The sequence below is a fragment of the Microcebus murinus genome, chromosome 14 (genome assembly GCF_040939455.1).
Source record: "Microcebus murinus isolate Inina chromosome 14, M.murinus_Inina_mat1.0, whole genome shotgun sequence".
Taxonomy (NCBI): domain Eukaryota; kingdom Metazoa; phylum Chordata; class Mammalia; order Primates; family Cheirogaleidae; genus Microcebus; species Microcebus murinus.
In genome coordinates this window covers 59404926-59415068 of record NC_134117.1, presented here as the reverse complement: position 1 = coordinate 59415068, position 10143 = coordinate 59404926, and the positions used below count along the sequence as shown (strand labels likewise).

The 10143-nt window shown below is 48.4% G+C and overlaps 1 long non-coding RNA gene across 2 annotated transcripts; it reads left to right on the top strand.

The window, feature by feature from the left end:
* Positions 1-204: 204 nt before the first annotated feature.
* Positions 205-8204, top strand: LOC105866335 (uncharacterized). Of its 2 annotated transcripts, XR_012922906.1 has the most exons (5): positions 205-945; positions 1590-1640; positions 6331-6438; positions 6576-6744; positions 7767-8203. It is a non-coding gene; the product is annotated as an uncharacterized LOC105866335 (long non-coding RNA). The 2 variants fall into 2 exon arrangements; XR_001151832.2 differs by having other exon boundaries at positions 6331-6744; positions 7767-8204.
* Positions 8205-10143: the final 1939 nt, after the last annotated feature.

Here is a 10143-nt window from a genome sequence, read left to right as displayed (position 1 = left end):
CATTTTCCGCGGCCATAATTCATGTTTTTTAAATAGAAAGTTTGAAATGTTGCCTATATTTCACCGGCCCTGACATATTTATGAATCGCTCCCTGCATGCAAATATCATTATTTAAAGCGCCGGGGAGAGCGCGGGGGAGGGGAGGAGGCGCGGCCCCCGGGGCATGGGGGTGGTGAGCCGGGGAAATGTCGGTGGAGGGGGGCTCTCTCCCTAAAGGGCAGATGATGAGGCGCGGGGAAAAGCTGTATCCGGAAACCAAGCGCACCCTGGGGCTTCCCTCCAGCCAGTGGACCCCGCGCGCCTGCCTGGGGAAGTTTTCACGGCTTAGGACCGAGGACAAGCCACCATACCCTGCCAAGAGACCAGGGAATATTTTGCGTCCCTCTCCGAGGCCAAGATCTAAGCTGAAGCCACCTTTTCCAAGAAGAAAGTTAAAAAAAAAATTTAACAAACTCAAATAATAATAACCCAACATGTTTCGTGTTCTTTGCCATTGCATCGATTTTATTGATTTTCATTCTGCAAACCTGGGATTGTGCGCGCCCAGGCGGGGTGGCCGTCAAAACCCAGTCACCTCAGGGAGTGGGTGGGGGACAATCCTCCAACACCGCGGCCGCGACCCGCCCTCACCCAAGCAGCTCGCCACCTCCCAGGCACAACGGAGCCTGCGCAAGACGCTAGGACACAAATGACCCGGCCCCCAAGCTCCGGGGGTTTCAGTCCCGCCCCTCCTTCTCTTCAGTGCACTGCAGCGCTTCCCTCGTCCGCGCCCGCCCTCCCGGATCACCCACTGTCTCTACCAACGCTGTTTTTTTTTTTTTTAAAGCCGAGCACGTGCAGTCGGCCTCTCCCCTGCCCATCCGGCGCGGGAGGCGCCCACGCCTGCACCGTCACTTGCCGAGACTTTACCTGTGCAATCCCCCGCGGCGCCCGCGGTCGCGCCGGTAACAGAGAAATGGAAGGGAGGGCTGGGGGGTGGGAGGGACAGAGAACACCGCCCGACAGCCAGGTGTGCGGACCCAGGGCCTCCTCTCCGGACGGGTGCTCGGGCCCTGGCCGAACCAGCTCCGGTAGCCGAATTACGGCGAGGAGAGCGGACCGGGGAGGGGCGAGGGGAACCGGCCTCGGCAGGGAGGGGCGGGCCCAGCGGCACTTCCGCTGGGGGTGTGGCTAGGGCTGACGCGCAGGCCCCGCCCCCCCGCGCAGGCCCGCCTCCGGCCCGCCGAGCTCCGCCCCCGCTGGGTGAGCTGCAAGAGCTCGTGCCTGGGCCAGAGGCCTGGCGCTTAACCTGGATTTTGCGGGGGTGGCGGTGGGCAGCTCTCTTTTTGCCACGTGGGGGTTCTTTCTTTTTAGGTCATAGGAACAGAAGCATCTACATACTAGCAACCCAGGCCCAAACTTGCGTGTAAGATTTGCTCAAACTTTGGTCATTTGGTAGTCCTGAGACTAACCGGGCCAGGGGCTCTCAAAGTCTCTCTGGGATCCGACTAGATGTCAGGAATGCAGTCCATGCTCGTGGGTTCCCACGTTTCTTTTCAGGAGGAACAAAACAGAAACTAACACTTCTTGATTGTTCATTTTGTGCCAGGTGCTATCTAAGGACTTTGTATGAATTGTGTCCTCACAGCAACTCTCTAAGGTAGGTACAATGAATGCCCTGTTTTATAGATAAAATCATCGAGGCAAAGAAAGAAGAAATCGGCCTGGACTTATCCACATCTCACCCATCTCCTCATCCCTTCTTTTTGTCTGTTCCCCAGCATCCCAACCCATCACTCTTGGAGAGCGTTGGGGTTGGGGGGGATTTTAGTTCCTGGCATGGAGACTATCTGGCTATTGGCCGTAGCCACTTGCAGTAGGAGGGCGTATGAACAGAGGAGAAAGGTGTAATGGGATGGGTTCAACTCAGCCTCTGGCCAGCTCCCAGCCTAATGGGCAAACAGGGCCATTGAGCTTCCGTGTTGTTCCTCTGTAGTCCCGCCTGAAGCCAGAGTGTGTTTTCTTAAAAAAAGCAAATAAGACCATGTTTCTTTTCTACTTAAAAGCATCTGAGTTTCCATTGTTCTTAGGATCAAGTTGAGCTGCCTCCTATGGCTGGCGGTAATGGCTTGATCTGCCCCAGCTTGCCTTTCTGCCTCCTCTGCCTCTCCCCCCAGCACCTGCTACCCAGGGCTTCCTATTGGTTCCCCAATGTGCCATGCTACTTCTCACCTCCAGGGCTTTTCCTTCTGTCTGGAATGACTTTCTGGCCTTCTCTTCACCTGGTTCACTCCTCTTCTTCCTTCAGGCCTCAGTTTAAGGTTCAGTTCCTTGCATCCTCCCACCTCCTGTAACCATCTCCGAGAATAGGATTCCCTGTTGAGAGTCTGCCTCCTTCACCTGGTGGGAAACTCCCAGGGGACAGGACTGGCGCTGCTCCTTCAGGGAATGAATGAAGAAAGAGCATTTATATGTACCATCAGCTATGCTGAATGAATGCTTACTTACGGGGTTCACTGCACTTCTGGGGGCCACCAGTAAGTATTCTCTATAGTCCCACATCCCAAGGTGTTTTCAGTTTAATGAGGAAGATAACACAAATCCCATGAAAAGATATAATGATTATTTTGAATGTCTTTATTGTAAATGTCAAATAAATGGATGCTGGAGGAGGTTGGAGAAGAGAAATACCTGTGGTTTGACAGCTATTTATTCAGACTTTCAAAGTGTAAGATGTGTTGGTTGACACAGTTTAAAGGAAAAACATGCCCTGCCATGACCACTCCTCCCAATATTCAGGTACATATGTCCCAAGACTCTAGCCTGGGCCCCTTTTTCTCTTCTTCACATTTATTGAGGTCACAGTTCAATTCTTATTAGTTTCTGATGGAGCTGCAGCTATAAGAACCTCCTAATTGTTCTGCACATCCTCAGCCTCTCCTGCCTCTAATCCATTGCACATACTCCTGCCAGGTTAGTTTTCCTGACCACATGTGCTCAAACATCTGCAGTGGCTCCCAGCTGTCCACATGTAACACTTGACTCTTCATAATCTACTTCCAAACTACTTTTTAAAAGCTATAAATTGCATCCCAAGATTACAAAAGAAACATATGTTCACCTCAACTAGCAAAACATTGAAAGATATACAAAGAAAAACCTTAACCATCTTCCACACCTCCTCACCGTTTCCCACCAAGTCTCCAAGTCTCCTCATCCAGTGTTAATGTCCTGGAGTATACCTTCTACCCCTTTCACCAATATCTGTATAAACTGTGCTCATATAAACTACACTCATATGTGTGGGGCTGTTATGTTATTGCTTGTTTATATAAAAAAGGATTATATTGGGTGTCTCTGCAACTTGCTCATTCTTTCTTGAAAATAAATGGCTGGCTCTGCAGATATAGAGCTAATTTATTTTTTAGCTACATAGTATTTCATAGGATGTATATACTACAACTTATTCAACCACTCCCCTATTAATGGGCATATAGGTGACTGTTTTTTTTTCACTAATAAAATTTCTTGTGTCTACATCCTTGCAATCAGTGATTTTATTTCTATAGGATAGATTGCCAAAAGTACAGCTACCTACGCATCAGCCAAATCAAATTTCTTTGTACTCCTCACATGTCCTGTGTGTTTTTCCATTCCTTCTCTCTCCTCTCCTGGAAAGCCCTTGTCCCCAGTGTTTGTGTGTCCAACTTCCAATCCTGCGATGACCAAATCTGATCCCAGAATTTAGATCTGTGGTCCAATATCCACCTCCCTCCTTCTTCCTCACCTTAACACTGTAGTAATGTACCAGGCCCAGGCAGTGCTTCATGATTAGCATAAACCAATCATGGCAATCCTGTTTTCATCTCTCCTAACATCAACCATCCTTGCATCCTTGCAGCTTGATGGGCAGTTTTGGCAAATGAGGAACAATTAGAAGTAAAGGGGTGGCATAGCAGGAGGGGAGTGTTGGGAAACACTCTGTTTTCATGATTAAAGGGGATGATGCAGGTGGTTTGACCCTTCCCTTCTTTCTCTGTTCTTCCTTCTTTGAACTTGGATATACTATCTGGAGCTGTGGTAGCCATGTTGTGACTATGAGGAAAAGTCCATGAGAATAGTGAAGAGAGACTTAATCTTGACATCATTGGGACACTGAGTCATCTCCAGCAATCATCCTCCTCCAAAACTTTTATTTTGTTAGAAAAATAAAATCACTGTTTAAGTCAGTGAAGTTGGTGATTTGTATATTTGTGGCCAAACATATCCTTGACTTTCCCCTTTAGCAAGTATTATTTCCAATGGGGCTACCACCACTGGAATACCACCACAGTGGTCCTGAAAAGCTTTAGAAACTTCTATGAGAGACTTACCTTCAAGTGTAGTTTTTTTTTTTTTTTTTTTTTTTTTTTTTTTTGAGACAGAGTCTCGCTTTGTTGTCCAGGCTAGAGTGAGTGCGGTGGCGTCAGCCTCGCTCACAGCAACCTCAAACTCCTGGGCTCAAGCAATCCTTCTGCCTCAGCCTCCCGAGTAGCTGGGACTACAGGCATGCGCCACCATGCCCGGCTAATTTTTTATATACATATCAGTTGGCCAATTAATTTCTTTCTATTTATAGTAGAGACGGGGTCTCGCTCTTGCTCAGGCTGGTTTTGAACTCCTGACCTTGAGCAATCCGCCCGCCTCGGCCTCCCAGAGAGCTAGGATTACAGGCGTGAGCCACCGCGCCCAGCCTCAAGTGTAGTTTTTGAAATAGCCTCAGAAGCAGGCAAATATTCTTAAATATTCTTACAGGGTGACTTTGGTATTTTAGACTAGTCAAAAGTCACTTGAAGTCAAGTGTGGCAATACCTTTAACCCTCAGTGCTACAGTAAAGTATTATACAGTGGACATTTAGGTGTTTTGTTTTTTTCTTTTCTTCCTTTGACAGTCTAACATCTGAGTCTCCTACTTGTTTGTTGGAAAGCAGGGTCTGCTTCCAAGTATGGAAGCTGAAGAGGCCAATCCTCCTTCTCCCCACCCTAGCAGTTTGAGGTTCCACCAATGGGATGCCCCACCTGGGTCTCTGACTCTCAAGGGGGTGACCAGAGGATCAGGGGAGTTTGGAGACCCTTTGCAGCAAAAGCAGAGATTCTGAAAGCCCATAGCAGCAGTGAGCCCAGTTCAATGGCATTGACTGTCTAGGAGAGGCAGAAAGGAGAGGACAGTTGCTGCCATGTCCGGTATGATGATGGCAGCCAATCAGGTAGTAGCCTAACTAGACTCTTCCAGTGGCATGACCAGGTGCATCTCCGCTTCCCAGCCACTGTCAGTTCTTCTGTCTTCTTACTGATTCTATGAATTTTCTGATGTCTTTGTGATAGAGTCCTTTTCTGCTTAAATTAGCTGGAGCCAGTTTCTGTCACTCACAACTAAAATGATTTGCTAAGCCTGGCTCTTCAGGAGACTTCTAAACAGGCCCGATGGTAGTTACTTCTTAGTTGCTCCTGTGGGCTTCCATGGTGGGTACTAATGTGAGACCACAACACCAAACAGCCTGGCTGAATACCAACCCAGCCAGGTAATGATTTCAGCTGAAAAACTGGTCAGTTCAGGAAAGAGAATCAGTCATGCCAGAATTGACTGAGAAAATCATAGTTGGTTTTATCAAATGCCTACTGTGCCCTGCACACTGTTCTAGGTAGCTTTACATTACCTTATTTGCCTCTTACCAAAGCCAGGTAAGGAAAGAATTATTCTGCCCATCAGGTTTGAGAATGTGTAGAGTTTCTCCAACCTTTACTTCTAGCCCTGTCCTCCTACAAGCATGGATAGCACTCAATATGTCTGATGAAGGTCTCCAAGGCATCAAAAGACACTGTCAAGGTTGACCACTTTAGTTAACAGTCAACTCCAATTCTTCTTAAGAGTTTAAGCGCCTGGTACCTTGGGTGCTCAAAAAATGTGGGATGCAATCAATGGCACAGAAACACCTCTAGGCTACATTTTCTTGGGAAGGTGGTGGCCTGGAGCAATTGTGGTCTCATGTGACTATGGGGCTAGCATCAGGGAAGACGTAGAAGGTTTTCTATCCACACTAGACTGTACATGACCTAGATACTCCATATCTCTGGGCTCAGTGTCTATTCTTCTTTTCTCTTTCTGTCTCTAACCCTACATCCTCCCTTCCTTTCCCTATACCTTTTCCAAGCATGCATTAAGGCACAAATGATGTCATCCTACTTTTATTCCCTGAAGAGTCTTACCATGTACATCAATGGTATTCAATAAATACCAGTTACATGAATACATTTTCGAAGATTTTTCTTTCTCAGTCCCCACCTTTGCTACTGAACTTTCTGTCTTCCAGGGAGTCCTACCACACGGCATTTCACTTGAGGAGCCAAAGGCCTTGTCATGGTCTCAGTCTCCCTGTCCTGCTTCTTCAAAAGAAAAGGGGCCTTTCTGCCACCCACTGGTGAGGACCGCGGAGATGAGCGGTGTGGGGTGAGAAGTGGCAGCAGTGACCCGAGGAGCTGGCTGATGTGCAGTGGGACCAGCTCTGTCAGAGCACTAGCGTCATCTTTGACTTCCGTCCCCCTTAATAATTAATAGCACCCAGATCGTGTCGACGCATTCTGCCTTTGAAATGAGAGCTCCGTAAGGACCTGTGGGATGAATGAAGGAGCTACTGCCTGCAGAGCCCAAATGTGAAAGGAGTCAACATGCAAGAATGAGGTCAGCAGTCATGGGAACCAGCAGATCAGCCCAAGATGTCACAAAGGTAAAAAGTAGGGAAACAAGGACTTTCTAGGAAGGATGGCATTCCACCTTCTCAAGGATGCTTCTGCCTCAGTCTCGCTCCTCCTCACCTCCCATCCAAAATCCTCCTAAGGGGTCTCCTCCCAGCCCCTTCTCCCCAAACGCTGCTTTGATTGGACCCCACATTGCCCCAAACCCCCAAGGACAACTCATTTTCTACCACAAAGCATCAAACACACCTCAGCTCGTCTCCTGTAATCTTCCGTCAAAGCTTGCTATCTGCTGTCCCTGAGGCCCAGCCATCCAGCCAGCCTGGGGTCTTCCCCCTTGCACCTTCTCAGTCCCATCTTTGCTCACCGGGTTCCCTCCTGTACCATCCAGCTCGGGGCTCTGCAGCGCCCCACCCGGGCCTCTGTCCAAGTAGAGCATGGTGCTTCAGCACGTGGGGGCTCTGGGGTCAGACTGCTTGGTTCCAAAGAGCAGCACTACCACATTTACTAGGTGTGTGACCTGGGGCAAGGTTCTTAACCTCTCTGAAGTTTCAATTTCCTCTTCTGCAAAATGGATGTAATAATGGTCTGTGCCTCCTATGGTCCACAGGTAAATTAAATGAGACAGCGCATGTGCCTAGCACACAGAAAGTGCTCAAAGTGGTCCTTATTATTATTATTATCCCCCATGTTCTTTCTTACCTCTGAACCCCTGGAGTGCTGTCTATGCTACTCGTCTGGCACTTAATTATGTACTAATTGATGATATCGTTTATTAGCTTTTTAAATTCTTATTGTTTAACTTTGTGTTTTTGTTTGTGTGTGTGTGTGTTCAACTTTCCAATTAGATTTTAAGCTCCTCCAGGCCTGAACCAGATGCCTTCTTAATATCCTCAACACAGACTGGCAGAGGGCTAAGTGAAAAGCAGGCACTAATTAACGAACACTTATTAAACTGAGTAATAAAGCATCCAATGCCTGGTTTCACAACCAGGATCTCCATTCATCCTCACAACAATCTTATAAAGCATATGCTGTTATTCCCATTTTACAGATGTGGAAACCGATGCTCACGGAGAGGAAAACACGTGCTCAAGTTCCAAAGGTCAGGGCTCTTTACAGCCTCCCAAGAGCCTCCTTCCAGCCTTCAGAAATCCTGGCAATGCCTTCCTCTCATGCTGTAATGACCCAAACGCACCTTCTCTGCCAACCCAGCTCGGCGTTACTGACAGCTCTCACATTCTTTCCATGTGCTCATGGGGGGAGATGTTGGAGACACATCGCTAAATGGAAAAAGTTGGTTATGAAAGAGCTGGGCATGCACACACCCACAGTAAATGCGTGTCGCCTAGAAAGCAGGCTGCAAGGGCACCTGTGGGCCTAGTGGTCTTCTTAACAGTGGGGTTCTGGGTGATTCTAACTTCCTTCTTGCTCACCTGTAATTTTGACTACAAACATTTATTGCCTTTATAAATAGAGAAAAAAACCCACAAGTTTTGTTTGCTTACTTTAACAGAGACAACGCTATAGGCACCCCAGTTGCCTTTTACTAAAACATGCTCTGGAATCAAGGCAACCTCTTTCCTCTCCCTTCCTCCCTCCTTGCTCCGAGCCAGGTGGGCAGAGACCCATCCCTGGCACTTATTAGTCACAGGTTTGAAATGCAGGGGTGGGCTGGGGAGGGAGCAGTGATTGGTGTGGGGTGGGAATTTGGGGATTCTTTTATGCCCTGCATCTCAGAGGCTGACAGGCTCTTGAGGGGTGGAAATGACTGGTAATTAGTGAACCTTCTCTGCCAGCACACACTAAAGACACACTTCACAGTCTCTGTGACCTCTGCAGCCCGGGGAGGCTTTGTTATGTAGATGCTCTTAATTGGGTGAGTCACTGCAAACGGCTTCCAGAGCGAGCAAACTGTGGGCTGTTTCAGGGAGGCTTCCTACCAGGGGTTCTAACTCAGGAATTAGGGGGGCTGGCAGCATCGGTCTCCAGGTAACTTCACCTCCACCCCCATAGAAGTGAGAAGTGGTCCCCACAGCTTGGAAATCAGCACAGTGAGCTTTTAGGGTGTGTTTAGGATGAAAAATGTTAACCGATGGCCTTCATCCTCCTCCTCTTCACTCTTTGCAGTTTATTGATCATCTATTCTGGGCAAGGCTGGGAATATTTTGAGGTATAAACGGGGCTCCTTCCATTCAAGGGGCTGACCACCTCGCTGGGAAGTCAGGAACAGAGGTGAATGTGCATGAGACCACCACACAGCAGGCATCAACGCCAGGCACGTGGAAGAGGCACTAAAATGATATTTCAGACTCTGGAGCAGTCACTGAAGGCTGGACCATTGGAGAAGCTTGTCCATGGCGCAGGAAGGACTTGGGAAGGATTCTGGGCAGGGGGATTCCCGGGACGTGGAGACATAGTGAACAAATGCATCACCAGGTCACCTTCACACCCAAAGTTGTGGCCCAGCACCCTGAGCTGGGCTCAAACACCAGAGGCACAGAGTGCAGCGTGGGAACAACTTACAGGGCCCTTGAACGTGCTGCTGTTGGTCGTAGAGCATCGCGTCTGCTGCTTCCTCTAGAGAAGGGCACAAAGCATGAAGACTTTTAAAAAGGTACCGTGTCCCAAACAGAACTCATCATGCACTGTCCCCGACCCCAGCCCCTGCAGCTAGTATTTTGGTGAATGACATTGTCTTGGCTCCTCCATTCTCTGCTCCCAAGCAGGTGTTAAGTCAAGGCAATTGGGCTGCAATCTCTTTGCAATCATCCCTCCCTTTGTGTCCCTACTGCGGCTCTTTCTGCAGGTCCTCACCGCGCTTCACGGGGATACGGGGAGTGGGGTGGGGTGTGCTTTCAGAGCCTGAGAGGACATTTTCCTGACCCTACTGTCCTCGTCCTCAGCCATCCTCCCCATAACTGTTGGACTGGTTGCTCTGAAACACAAACGTAATTATTCTACTCGGATCGCTCTCAAAGTGAGGCCTTTGCCACCTGGTCCCTGCCGACCTCTTTTGCTGTCCACATTGTCAAGGCCACCCATGACCCCCGTGTTGTCAAATCCTGTTAATTCCTCCATTCATTTGGCCTTAAGCAGCACTGGACACACTGATCATGCCCTCTTCCTTTCGGTCCTTAACATTTTATTTCTAAAATTTTCAAACTTACGAAAAAGTTTAAAGAATAAAATAGAGTGCCCAATGCCCTTCACCTAGACTCACCAGCTGCTAACACTTTGCCACATTGGTTCTCTCTCTCTCTCTCTCTCTCTCTCTCTCTCTCTCTCTCTCTCACACACACACACACACACACACACGCACACACACTTTTTTGGAACCATCTGAAAGCTGTGGGCATCTTGATGTCTACCTTTAATTTCTTCAGCTCATATCTCCTAAGGAAAAGGATATTCTCTTACAAAACCACAAT